Consider the following 14,443-nt stretch of genomic DNA (forward strand, 5'->3'; position numbering starts at 1 on the left):
GTTAGCAGTCCCCATGTCCTGTGGGGACTGACTCAGCACGAGGTTCTACGTGAGAGAGGCACAAGATGGATTGATCAATGTGTCTAAGGGTTGCCAGATGCAGGTCTTGAGTGTCATGGTGGATGAATAGATATATGGATTTGTCGGTGTGTGGTGATTGGTGGGCCTATTGATTGGTCCTTTTTCCTGTGAATTGGCAGTTTTATTGATAGTGTAATGGCTATGTGACACCATTTCAGGAGAATTCGATGGCTTTTGATGCGAGACTGTTAGCCATCACAGTCAGCTTTTTCTCGTAGTTTCTTTAATATTTTCTGCAAATTCAGATTAATTTTCACCAACGCAGTCAGATTTAAAAAAAATTCTTGCAGGCTTTATGACTCTTTCCATCTGAGTTAGAAAAAGGAGCATTAAAACTTTGATTGGCCTGCTAAATCTTGGCTCTTACTATTGTTTTGGATGAGACAATTCCCATCTTTGAGCCACTGGAGAATGAATGATTTAATGGAAGGACAATGACACCATCAGCAATGAAAGTGGAGCAGATGGGTGAATGACAAAGATCTTTACATTTTGTGAGTATGTTTGGGTTGGATTGATAGTGGGAATGGTCAGATGAATGGTCTGTTTGATGGAAGATGGAGAGATGGATGGCAGGAGAGAGTAGTAATATGTGTAGGACGTGGGTGGGGTGGACAGAAGACAGAAGGCCTGCCTTCCTCTTAAATTTAGACATGTTCCCTTGGGGACCTTGCAGTGTGTAGGTCAGCCTCAGGGAGTGTTGGTGGGTGGGCCTCAGGGTGCAGAGGAGGATGTGCACCCCTGGCCTTAGGCTGGGGCTACAAGAGAGGTGCACTACCCTCCATGCCCTTATTTACTGCCTGAAACACTGGTACAGATGGCAATGTGACAAGGATAGAGGCCGCAGGGTTAAGCAGGAGCTGAGGCCAATCTTTTAAAGCAACATGCGATTGTTCTCCAGAACCTTCAAAATAGAAAATTAGAACATGAATGTGACATGTTTAAAATAATAGGTACACAATGAAAGTTTAAGGATTGAATCTTTAATTCAACTATTTCAACTTTCTTCTGTTGTAATAATAAACCTAAACTGAAGGACAAAGATGTCTCTGCACTGAGCTCTCATGTTTTCTGAAGTGATGAGCATGGCAGCAACAGTGATTCTGACCAGAAGAAAAAGCCGTGTGCTTCTTGGCTTGGCATTAAGTGTTCCATCAGATGGCTGCCACTCGGGGTGGAGGCAGTCTGGACTCAGCCTGCACGCTGACCTCTGATTGATTAAGAGGCCATTCTTGGCACTCGACTGGCCCGGGGCACCATTTGTCACCTGACAGCGCAGTCCTGTTGAGGAGCTTCTTGTCCCCCAATCTACATTCAGACTTTTTTTCCCCCTAAATCTCCCCAACTCAGTGAGCTCCACCAAGGCCACCCATGTCAAAAAATCTGTTCAGTCACTCTGGTGCTCAGCATTTTGGATTAGAGTAAACACCAAATGGCATATTAGAACATAAAAAATGCACATGAAAGATTCTCTCTTCTGTATTTGCTTCAAGTGACAGAATTTTGAAAATCAATTTTTTAAAGTTACATTTTTTTTAGTTTACTATTTCTGATTTAAATTTAAGGTCAGCATATGCGATGGTGAGGTAACGTGACTTCTTGTTGTGATCTGTTTTAGAGACATGCATCATTTACCATCCCCAAATGGCAGCACAAATGAGGGAGAATGTATCGCGTACTGTAAAGAGAGGGTGAAAAAACTGTGCCAAGTGTGCAGGAGCTGTTAGAGCCCTGGTTCTCAAATTGCAGGGCGTGGCAGGTCGGGTGTGAGCGGCCAGTTTTAAATTTTGAGCGACTATGGAAAGTGAACATGACTCATTCAGGGAAACAAGCAAACAGGAGTTTTCTGATGCTGTTGTGCTGATGTTTATTTGATTAAAATTCCTGAATTCAGAGTTGACGGTCTTTTCTCGATGTCTAGTCATGGTTGAAAACGAGTTCAAAAATGAAAGTTGACCAGGGGATGTTAGGTTGTGGGTTCAAGGTGTGTCTACAACACTGCCTTCACATCCTTGTTGGACTTTCTAGCAAGCGAAAGTTTGTGTTATAGAAATGCTGCTGTCTCATTACCAGCTACACTGAACATAAATAAACATTTTTAAAACATTTCTTGCTGAAAAGAATAATAATAAAACACCTCAGTGGTGGCTTAAGCTGTATTATCACTTATGATGCTAACATCACGACAGAGAGGTGATATTTGACAAAGTCCAGTGAGTTCATGCAAGAAATCAAACGTGTTAGATGGAGAAATCATAAATATCTGAGTTTTTTTTGGGGGGTTTTAAGAAACAGGTTCTGGTATCACTAAGTTGTGAACGCGGAGAAAGAAGATGTTGTGTGGACGTCTGTTCACGACCATGTAAATACCAGACAGTGTTTGAAACAAAGCAACAAAACAAAATTCCTTCTTTCTCTCTTTGTAAGAGAGAGTCTGAGTTAACCTCGTTGACCCCGTAAACCGTCTGTTCACGGTTCAGTTTTTAGTGTCACTTTTGAGTGGGAAGATTGATGTTGGGGTTTCAACCATGTTTGCTGGGAACATTTATATTGTTTACCGTTGATAAAAATCACGAGTAACCTGTTTTTCTGGCTCTAATGTCCAAAATTCACCTACTTGATAATCTTCACACAGTGCAACAGCAGCATTACTAAATATGTGAACAGATAGTTGTGTAGCTCTAAATCACCAACTTTTCTTTTGCAATTTAATGAATAAAGAGCGAGCAGAAATTGAAGTACGCAGGCAACTCTGACATATAGTCCATGACTGCTTTGTAACCAGCAGAGTCCAACTCATATAAGTACCGCTCTTCAGATGAGCTGTGTGTCACGGACTGTCAAATTCATGATAATGCCATAAAATTTACCTCGTCGGCTGCTTTTATAGAATGTTCACCTGTTCATCAAAGGTCAAAGGAAGGCGGCACGTTTTATTGCTAACAGTTTAATGCACCGGCAGAGAATAGGATTGAAACATATATTAGTAATTTGCAGTGAAATGACCTGTGCTCTGTTTGCACATATTGCTACTTCAGCTACTTCACGAGATCATACTGGAGCAGATCTGTTTTGTCACAATGTGTTTTCTGCTTTAAATTTAAGGAAATTACGATATGTGGTTGGCTTTGATGCGGTCCAGATGATTGCTACATTTGCACAGGGAAATGCTGTGAAATAAGTGCTGATATAATACAACTGTATTTATTAGAATTTTCTTGGGGAAAATGAGAATGCTAATCATATTCATAGCCGGTGCTGTGGGTAATTTGCAGCTTCTGATAAGCTGCTATATCGGTGTGAAAAGCAGATGATTGAGTGACACACGTGACATTTTTGACTCATTATTTATTGATCCCATTTCATTTCCCATCTAAATGGTTAATTTGCTTGGCTACTGAAGCACTCACATAGGGGCTGTATGAAACGCTCCCAGATTTGTGCTGATGATGACACAGTTTCCTTCTGTCTTGTGTCTGAAATGAATGATGATGTGCTTATAATGCAGTGCCACCTTGACACCATTAGGACAATGTTTTCACCAATTAAGGTAGCCCGAGCCTAACACTCACTTCCATCCGGCGTGGGTGGAAGCCCATTGTTAAGGGGCAAAAGTTTTATTACCTCTGATAATGATAATAAATGCTTCCTCCCACACACTGTGACCTTCATTACAACATTGATCCCCTAACATCTCTGTTAAAATCCATCACTGGAGCTCTGTTAATGAATGCTCCAAACATAGCAGTGAACCATGCCGATGTTCCAAGGCCTTCTCACGTTCTCTGTAATGAAGTTAATGAGGTATTGGAGAAGTTAACATTTTCAGCAGGAAGGAAGGGTATGACTTTATTTGAGGTGGAAGAGGATAGAAGTGGGATTTAGTCGGTTGAGATGAAGCGTGAACGGAAAAAAAGAAACCAAGGAGGTTGCTCCATTCACACGCTCCAACAGGTCTTGATCACGTGTTTAATCTGACTGGGATGCTTACATACACACACATGTGTGTGCAGGCACATATGCAGACAGGTGCTGTGTGGGGTAGTGACTGTGCGGTGAACAGCTGTGTGTAGGAGATTCTGGGCAGGCTGGGAGATGGCTGTCGCATTCTCCGACTACTGCCGGATGCAGCATTTGACGCTCACATGTGCAGACAGAGGCCAGCTGCGAGGTGCCATTTTAGCCCTCCCACCACACACACACACACACACACACACACACACACACACACACACACACACACACACACACACACACACACACACACACACACACACACACACAGAGTGATATTGTCTCTTTAAGCTAACATTGAGGTAACTCTTTCTCTGCTGTACATCCCAGAATAGGAAAAAAAATAATACAGCGAACGTCCTGTGGGCATATACCTGTACTCTAACCAGCTAGCCAAAGACAAGCTTTATACCTACAGATGCTGGCATAAATATTTAACTGCCCCTTACCCGACCTGAGCACAGGCCATAAGCCCAAGCATCAAAACCCCGTCCCTCCTCCCATCCTGGCTGTCAGTCGCCAGCTAAGTCCTTCTTGGAGCTCGAAGGCTATCTGGGATTTAAGGGAAAAGCCTTTTATCCTGGACTTTCTCTGGAGGCTGGGGTGAGCACATGTCTCATGTCAGCAAAACACCATAAATGCTCCAAGTATCATCTTTTCGGCTTCTCAGAGGTAGCAAACAAAACTTTTCCGGGAGCGCAAACACACGGTGTTGTTTGCTAGTGCAATTTAAGCCATTAGTGGGCCTGCGGTGCTTATGGTTAATTTACACATCTAATTTACACATTAGATTTTTAAAAAATGCATGTTTATGAACCCTTTTTCATATGCATGCATTTCTACTTGTGTGGGTGTACATAAAGGTTGCTCTTGAGGGATTTGATGCTAGATGCTGATTAACCCTTAGGTGGATTGTATATGCTAATCTGGGGAATTAAGCTACCAGCTCACAGGAATGCCATTACTGTCTAGATCCAGACCAGGTGTCCCTGGCTATGGGGGGCAGTGCGCTTATACCCATTGTGTGTGTGTTTGTGTGTGTGTGTGTGAGTGTAGAATGTATTAGTGAGGAAATGACAAGAATGGCTTGCCTGGATCACAATAGCAAATGGAGGGTAACACAAGAAGGACCAGTATGCTAGTATTCACTGGACCGTCTTCAGCTCTTATCACATTTACATCAGCTGTTTATATGAATGCAGATGCTTTCAGCGATTGCTGAACAAATGTTTATGCTCACACCCACATGTTCTCTCTTGGCAGCTACACAGTCACTTGCAATGGACTCTGGCCACTGTATAAGTGCCATTTACTGTTTTATCATTGCTACCGTGGCTCCTTCACATATCCAGTGTGCGCACGAATGTTGGGTATAAATGCTGACTCTTCCAGGTAGCTCAACTGTGACGAGTGGGAGATCGAGTGAGCGTTACCTGTCCCTTTAAAAAAGGTGGCATTAGGAGAGGCAGCAGGGAGGACAGCAGCTGGAGAAGGTAATCCTGTCTCTCCAGGTCAACTATCAGACAAGCTATAGCAGGCCCCACTAACTCTAGCCTAATTAACACACACCAAGAGGGAAATCTTTCCCTCTCAAACCCATAGAATAGCAGACACACGCACACACACACATACACTTCTCCAACCAGACACTTCAGGGTTAACACTTTCCAGCCTCCACACTCGGGAGTTTGACCGGCTCCAACATGCTTTGGCTCCTACTTCTTCACTCTATATTACATCTCTTCTGGGAATCAAGAGACAGATTAGTAGATGGAATTAGATTGCACGGTAAACCATATAAGACTTTTGTTTTTGTAAAATCTCCTCAATAAGTGAGCATTTTATGCCATTTCATGTTTTGCAAATGCCAAACTGAGTTCTTGCAAAGTCTGCCAAATGGGCTAAACAGTCATTTTAATAAATTTACAAAATGTGGAATACTATTTCTACAATGGGGTGTCAATGAAAATTGATTAGTCTGTGGGTTAATTAGAGCACTTAGAGGTTGGAGCTAGAGTGAAAGATTGCATAGCAAGATTACAGTATGCCACTGGCACCAGGTAAATATGTGTATTTGCAGCAAAGAAAAAGCTGATACTGGCACACAAGTAGTGATGGATTTCATTTCAACTGGCAATGTGGGGTGCAACCAGATTGGACTGTAGGAACTAGAACTGTTGTCCAAGGAAAATTTCTGATATTACAGATAAAATAAAAAGGTTAAGGTCTCAAAACAAAACTGGCCATGAGAACAAGAATATTGTTGTTGTGGTTTTTCGTCTCGGGGACATAACTCGTAAATACACATTTACTGTGTTTGTGGAATTTGTGGAACAAAACTAAAACCTAAAATAATGAGATAAAAGGAAGCTAATGTAAAAGCCTCAAAAACTTCAGTATCATGAAAGACCTCTTGGGATTGGGGATAACCAATCCCCGTAGACTGTCATATAAAAGGTCCAACTTTACAGCAAAGACGTTTGGACAGCATTTTGCAAAAAATAACTCTAGTCTTTCAGAATCAGAATCAGAATACTTTATTGATCCCTGGGGGAAATTATTTTTTGTTACAGTGCTCCATTATAAACCAAACTTTATGACTAATCTCTCCTTTTGTAACAACTGGACATAGGGAATTTAAAATAATCTAATTAAATTATGTTAAGGCTTAAAGTTATGCAGGATATGTGACAGGTGGGTGCATTTAGGCCGCTAGCTGTCTGATAGGTGTCACCTCAGCTAATTGGAGTCACTAAAATGCACCTCTTCACTGTGTTTCTAGTGTTGGTGCCTTTTGGAGGATTTTAATACAATTATCTGACAAATTACATGGATTGCTGTGCGCTTAATTGCGCTAATAGCCCATCCAAGAAGAGAGTGAAAGATGAGCATTAGCTGGCTGCGTAGCGCTTTGCATGCTCATCCAAATATGGTCACTTTTTACCTCCAGAAAGGTAAGATGGCATTTCAGGCTTGAAAAAGAGAATACATAAACCTGTGCATAATATACTACATCCATTAAAAAAAACAAACCCTATCAATGGCGCTCTGGATGCACCACTTGGCTCTAACTACCAAAACAGCCAGTCTGAGACTTTCCCTCCGAGTGTCACAAGCCAGGTGGCATGTAACACACACTTCCACAAACACTTGGAGACAGTTGTGGGTGTGCGCGCGACAGGGGTGTTGCAGCCTCGGCGTCTGACCCCTCATCTGCAGCAGTCCTCAACAATTCCTCCTCCTCCCATGCACACCCCCTCTTCAAGTGTGTCTCTGGCTGAATGATGGTAAGGGGGCACTGGGGGCGTGATGGTATCAGGTATCATTTAAAAAAAGCAGTTGTCAGGGCTGGCTGAAAATGGAGCATGACTTTATTCAGTCTAAATTGTAGCCTGGTGAAAACAGCGTGGCCTCTCAGTGCCCTCCCTGCAGTGAAGTGGCCATTTCTGTAAAGCTCTAAGAGTCAGTTTAATGGAACTCTATTAAGTGCTCTGTTTTTATGGGATTGATTTCTCCTCCCTGTTGCGCCAAATGAATATTTCGATAGATTTCTCTGCTCCTGCTAGATGCCAACTGCCATTGAATAAAAATAACATCCCACAGGTAGATTTAATTTAAATGAAGTAAGCCTCACTCATTTTCTAAGTCATCTGGCTTGAGCAGCCTTACTGCTCACTGCGCATTCACACAGTCCACACTTATTTCCCCCCTCTATTAGTCTCACACATAGAAGTGCATGTATGCACATATACATGCAGCTGGTGGGGATTAGAGGAGAGGAAGCAGCGTGAGCACACAGGGTTTCAGAGTCAAAACAACAGAGCTGGACTTGACCTCTGGCCTGTATGGCCATTCATCTGTTGATAACATCAGTCAGTTCTGTACGACAGCTCCAGAGTGTGTGCAGACCCTTAAGTGCACCACAGACAGACAGACAGACAGACAGACAGACAGACAGACAGACAGACAGACAGACAGAGTCTTTAGAAAGAAAACCATATCTTTGACAATTCCTCGCTCCTAAAGGATTTAACTTAAGATAGTGATGACTGGAAAGCATAAGGCTATATGATAATTAATGGCTTCCATTAGAGGGAAAACCCTTCCTCTGCAGTTTTCCTGGTGGATGGAGTACTGAAGTAGCTTAGCTCTGTGTTTCTGCCCTACCTGGAGCTACACACAAGTGCTATCCTGCATGCTAAATAAAGTCTTTCCATCTTATGAAATCCCTCTCTATGGTCCCCATAACTCAAGTTAAATCAAGTCTCTACTTGCTCTTCACATCTCTGCCTCCTCCCTCGTTCTCATCCAAGCATTGTTAATGGGACCATTTCTTGAATTATAATATCCCAGTGTTCTACATCGCACATTCTCCCAGTTTGCGGAGTAAGGCGATAGAACTGGGGCAGTAAATATTGCTCTGATGATGACTGATGAATGTTGTCTCTTCATACTGCACGTAATGTGTGTGAGTCTATGCTAAAATTGTGTGTGTGTGTGTCAGTGCACTGTTGCTGTGGGATGTTAATTTTATCTCCCATCGGGGTAGTGGCTGGGTTGTGGACTAAGTAGAGCCATTTACCAAAGGTTACAGCTGCAGTCATGGATACCAGCAGATGATAAGTCATAGCAATGAACCTTATCTGAGGCAATCGTGCTTTATATTCAGGGCTTCCCTCCGTTTCATTGTTTCTCTCGCTTTCTCTGCTGTCTTTTTTTCTTTTGTCTGTCTGTATTTTTACTTTATTTCACTCTTTTTTCATCTCCTGCTAAGTCTCAAATCTTTTTGCCTGATAGAGAAGCACTAACCAGCATGTAGCTGTCAGTGGGTTGTTATACCGTCTGCCATCTTCAGTGCATCATGGCATCAGTTCTCCTATATCATACCCACTGCCATGGGAATATGGAAATGAGACAGCACCTCTCAACAGGAGATCTCAAAACAATTATCTATACTTCATAGACAGGGATGGTGCTGGGCCACTGCCCAGTGCCCTGAGCTTTCTCATTTCACTAAGAGGCAAAAGCTGCTGACTTGCTGCATTGCCCCAACACTAGATGTTGCCATGTTATGAGCAGAGCTGAGCTACAGACTTCTTTTTTTTTAGTCTGTCCTTGTGTTTGGAGCCAAACAGCAGAAAGAATAGGTATTGTGCGTCAGTCCAGAGTTTTAGGAGAATTAGCTTTCAGTTTGTTTTGCTGAGTGTCACCCTGCCATCTGTTTAAGGAAGCATCCGGAAGTATGATCACTATATTTGTCACTTTATTTGTACAAAACTCCTATTTCTATTCGTGTTAGATAGGTTCAAGAGCACTTTATGATACAGCTTGTAAACTGGCAGTGTTTGCTGTAATTCCAAATTTGAAAAGCTATATTTAAAGACTTTATGTGGGCTTTAGCCAGCGTTATTACCAAAGGCTGTTTGGCGTCGGTGCCAGCCTTCTGAAGCACTTTCAAATATCTATTTTACTTGAGTGTGAGTGTGAGGCAGCAGGGCCAAACTGGGCCTCTTAGACATTCTCCTAACCTTTTGGGAGTGCCCCCGTGCTGCTCGGCCCAGTTGAACTCGTCGTCAGGAGTAATTTTGTAACGTATTTCTGTTTTGGTGTTTATTTCTCTGCTTGTCTGTCTGAGCCTGTGTGTGCATGTAGGGCCGTGACTGTTGCGCTGCCAATCCCTAGACTCTGGGAGGATAAATGTAGGTGAAAAGTGAATTCAGTAATAAGCACTCTGAGCATGTGTGTGAGAAAGATTCTGACTCTTTGCTCGCAAACCGGTCTCTTGCCCAAGGGGGTCTGGTCTGTGGTTTTTAGGCTCCTAAAAAGAAGGAGTGATTAGACAAGCGAGTCAGACTGAGCTGTGCGTCAGTTGCATGACATACCGTGTGTGAGTATAGGATGAATGAACTCTGTGTGGTGGCTGGAGTTCCCCTAGATCAAGCATATGCTGTTTTCAGATGACTGTTTTTAGCAACAGCTGTCAGCCTCTGCTCAGGACATAAAAGTCAAAGATGGAAGGCAAGAAGGACAAGATCTAAAGACTAGGGAGACTTCAAGTAATTCCAGCTATTCTGTTTAGGATTGACACTTTTGATTATGTGGGTCGAGACGACATTGCTGCCTCAGCATGCCAAAGCTTTAGGCGGTAGCACACTGACACACCTGCCTGAGTCAGCTGAGTCAGGGCATGTGTGACAAGAGCATGTGGGTGCGTATATCTTTATTCATGGGAAGACTGAACGTGGGATCAAAAGTTTTTTCTGCTCTTTGGTCGCATGCCCTTTCTTTATCTTTCTCTTTCTCCAGATAGTTTTTTCCTCTAGATTGTTTCCTCCTCCTCCTCCTCAGGCTGCAATGTGTTTCTTGAGGCTCTGTAGGAGGCAATCAGCCCTCCTGTCCTCTCTGTTTTTGTCCTAACAGTCCCATCCTGCCCTGCACACTAGCTCGTCGCAGGCAGTTAAAGAGAGCGTGGAGGTCACCGAAGTTTTAAAGTCATTCAGCTCTTTCTTTGATGTGTTCACCGACCCCCTCCCTCCCACCCCCTACTCAGTTACTGTACAATAATGCATGACTTCACAGTTTACAGTTTACATCCTGCTCCGTGATGCCTCGAAACTGGAAACTTACATCGTGTGTCTTCCTTTCTTGCACGCTAGAGGTTAATTATGTAGGGAATCCTTGAAAGCTTCCACATTTTTTTCCTCAGCACCACTTCTGCTCATCTAAAAACGTTTAAAGCTTGTTTTGTTTCCTCTCTTTTTCCCCCCCGCTGTGTGTGATGTAGGAAATGTAGGAGATGTTTGTCTTTTCAGGCGGGTTCCGTTGCCTTTTGTGTGTCTTGTCTGAAACAGCATGTCAGCCAGGCAGGGCGGCTCTGAGAGGATGTGTGTGTGAGAAAAAGAGTGTGTGCGCGCTGAGCGAAATGTAAAGAGCAGTACGCCTGCCTGCACACACACACAACAGCCTTTGGCCTAATGGGAGCTGACACTCTGACAGGCTCTCTGAGCTCTTTATCTGGGCCTCTCGCCTCACAATTTGTGTGTCTTAAATTGTGTACTGTGTGTTTTTCCCTGCCTGTGTGTGTGTGCATAGATGTGCATGTGTGACCCCAGCGGTGGTAGTCGCCAGGTCCCTAGAGAGTTCTTTAACTCCCTAACAGAGTCAGACTCATTTACATTGAAATGGGAGAGTGGCAGGGCCTCTTTATGGACTGTTTGCTTTTGCTCTATAGAAAAGCCTCAACTCCACCCCTCTCTCTCTCTCTCTCTCTCTCGCTCACGCACACACACACACACACACACACACACTTTGCTTAATGTTTCCACGCACATGCATATACACACATGTAGAGTCATACTATGGGAATTTGCTCTAATGAAGTGCATACAGTTGATTTTTCAACTGGTGAGCTGTCCCGAGCAGCATGTGTGTGTGTGTGTGTGTGTGTGTGTGTGATTATGAGCGATCGAGAAGGGCTGCTGGATCAGGTCTGTGTGACTGTAACCATGTGGTTGTTAGCTGAGTGTTTCTCTTACTCTCATAATGAGAGTTGAAAACAGGGATGATGTGAAGTTCACCAGAATCGCCTCAACTGGGTGGCTCCATAAAGAGGAAGTTCTAAATCTGAACCCAGAAAAGCGTCTGTGTCAGCTCAAGGCAGAGGGTTTCCAAAGTTGGTGGTAGCTGCTAGAGAGAGTGCAGTTCTAATTATAGCTAGGCAGGAAATGAGTGGGGAAAAGTCCTTTCATGATATATGTGATTATAATGTTGTAAGGAAAGTACAGTGCTGATCAGACAGCCCACAACTCCTTCTCAAGCCTACCTCACAGCCTCTTACATATTACAAGAACTCTGTCTTCTTTGCGAGTTCACTTCAATGTTTCCCCGCTATCTCCCTTCTTATTTTCCTCTAAGGGCTTTCTATAAAAAAAGGAGAGAAGAGTGCGCTGTTTGAAGTCAAGTGGCTTTGGTAAAGAGCAAACACAGTCGATGTTTTCCACCTGTCTTGTTCTCTGTTCTTTAATTTCTTCCTGATAAATGTTAACTTAAACCAAGTACCCCTCTCTGCTGCAGCCTCCACCTTCTGAGTAGGCAGGAGTATTTCTTTTAGAGATCACAGAGGATTGTACAGTGGAATCTATATTTAGTCACTTTCTCTGTGTATTCTGCATGCTGTAAATGAGCACAAATGAATATGCAATTGTGTCTATGTTTCATTTAAAAGCTGCGTTATGGTAAACCTAAAGAAACAAAACTTCTTGTGATTTTTGTTGGACAAATGTATGTCTAGTAAGTACAAATTGAGTGTGACAGGATTGGGTGTAAAAAGACCATCTTGGAGAGGCAGAGTTTCTCAGAAGTAAGATTAGAGGTTCACTAATCAGCAAAAAGTATATTTACAAATTGTGGAACAATGTTGAAGCTTTGAGAATTGAGAAGACATTGAATATCTCATTTGTAGCACATAACATCATGAAAAGATTCTGAAGAAAATCTGAAGAAATCTCTGTACGCTGTAACAGTCACAACTGCGTGGTGTCTTGTCGTTGGCCAGCTGCCGCTCCCGATCCTTTGATTCTGACCTGGTGAAAACACACGACTCGAGACAGACTTCTTCATTTCAACAGCTTCTTTATTATCCCATGTACAAGGGGGAACATCACAGCGCAAAAGCCTCCTGCAGATTCGAAGGGGAGTCCCTCGATCTGTTACATTAATACTTTTTCAGAGGTCCTCATTTAGCACCTACTTTCCCTGTTATTTAGTTCTCTGTGTTTCTGTACCCTTCATACACAGTTTTGATCAAAACATCTCCTCCTTCCTTTAACATGCTTATCTGTCCTTTTTTGGTCTTATACATCAATTCATGTCTCTTTCTCTGCACTTCCTCATTTTCTATTCACGTGGGTGGCTGCAACCCCATGGACATGACTGCAAAGGCTCAGGAATGCTCCTAAAAATCATTGCCCGTGAACATGGTTCACCATGCCATCCACAAATGCAGTTAAAAGGTCCACCATGCAAAGAAGAAGGCATATGTAAACTAGATCCAGAAATAGTTGGGGTCCATTATTGTCTATGGAGCTAGAAGCTTGCACATCTGGGAAGGCACCAAAGGTATATGCAGGGTTTAAAAGCAGGGGAACTCCAGGCCTCAAGGGCCTGTCCTGCAGGTTTCAGATCTCACCCTGGGTCAACACACCTGAATCGAACGATTAGTTCATTACCCAGCCTCTGGAGAACTTCATGACATGTTGAGGAGGTAATTTAGCCATATAAATTAGCTGTGTTGGCTCAACGACACATCTAAAGCCTGCAGGACACCGGCCCTTGAGGCCTGGAGTTCCCCCACCCCTGGTTTAAAGCAACATATGCTCCTGTTCAGACATCTTTTTCAGGGAAAGGCTTTGCAGACTTCAGCAAAACAATGCTAAACTCTATACCACATCTAACAACTAACAACAGCATGGTTTAATAGTGCAAGGGTCTGAGTGTTGAACTAGCCTCTGTGCAGTCCAGAGCTTTCACCAACTAAAAAAATGTGGGCATCATGGAACAAAAGATACAACAAATAAGACCCAGGACTGCTGAGCAGCTAGAATCCTATATCAGACAAGACTGGGACAACATTCCTCTCCCAAAACTCCAGGAACTGGTTTCCTCAGTTTCCAGATGTTTACTGTTGTTAAAAGAAGAGGAGTTCCTACACAACATGGCCGTACCACTTTTTGAGATATGTTGCTCCTCAAAATGACCCCATTTCTTTTTTAAAAATATTGTATTTTCTCAGTTTAATCACTTGATATGGTTTCTATGTTCTGTTGTGAATAAATTATGGCTTAATAAGATTTACAAAACATTGCATTTTGTCTTTATCTACATTTTACTCAGCATCCCATACTTTTTTGAAATTGGTGTTGTAAATCTTTGCCAAAACGAACATATTCCAAAAATCTTTAATGACGATAAAGTTAGGAATAAATATGCTAAGGAGATAAAGAGAAGGAATAAAAGCATCTTCATTCAGCCTTAAGCTCCTTTGTTTTAGTAAATTTAATAACAATGACAACTAGAGAAAATATTAAAATAAAACGGATAGCAAAGACCTAAACCCTAATTTTGTATAATGAAAGCATGAATGAAGCACCTGTGAGCCCCTTACATGCTCTAGATCAACAGCCACACACTATATGAGAGGCACCATGCCCCTCAGAGTAACATCTATGGCTATATTGACTTTTAAGTATGGTTTTAGAATGCAAAAATTAATTTTAGGTTAGTTTTACATATATGTGTACCACTTCCTTTTCCCTCCTTAGATGAGTCATCGCGTGTGCACGTGCGTGAG

Source organism: Rhamphochromis sp. 'chilingali' (genome assembly GCF_963969265.1).
Source record: "Rhamphochromis sp. 'chilingali' genome assembly, chromosome: 6".
In the NCBI taxonomy this organism is placed as follows: domain Eukaryota; kingdom Metazoa; phylum Chordata; class Actinopteri; order Cichliformes; family Cichlidae; genus Rhamphochromis; species Rhamphochromis sp. 'chilingali'.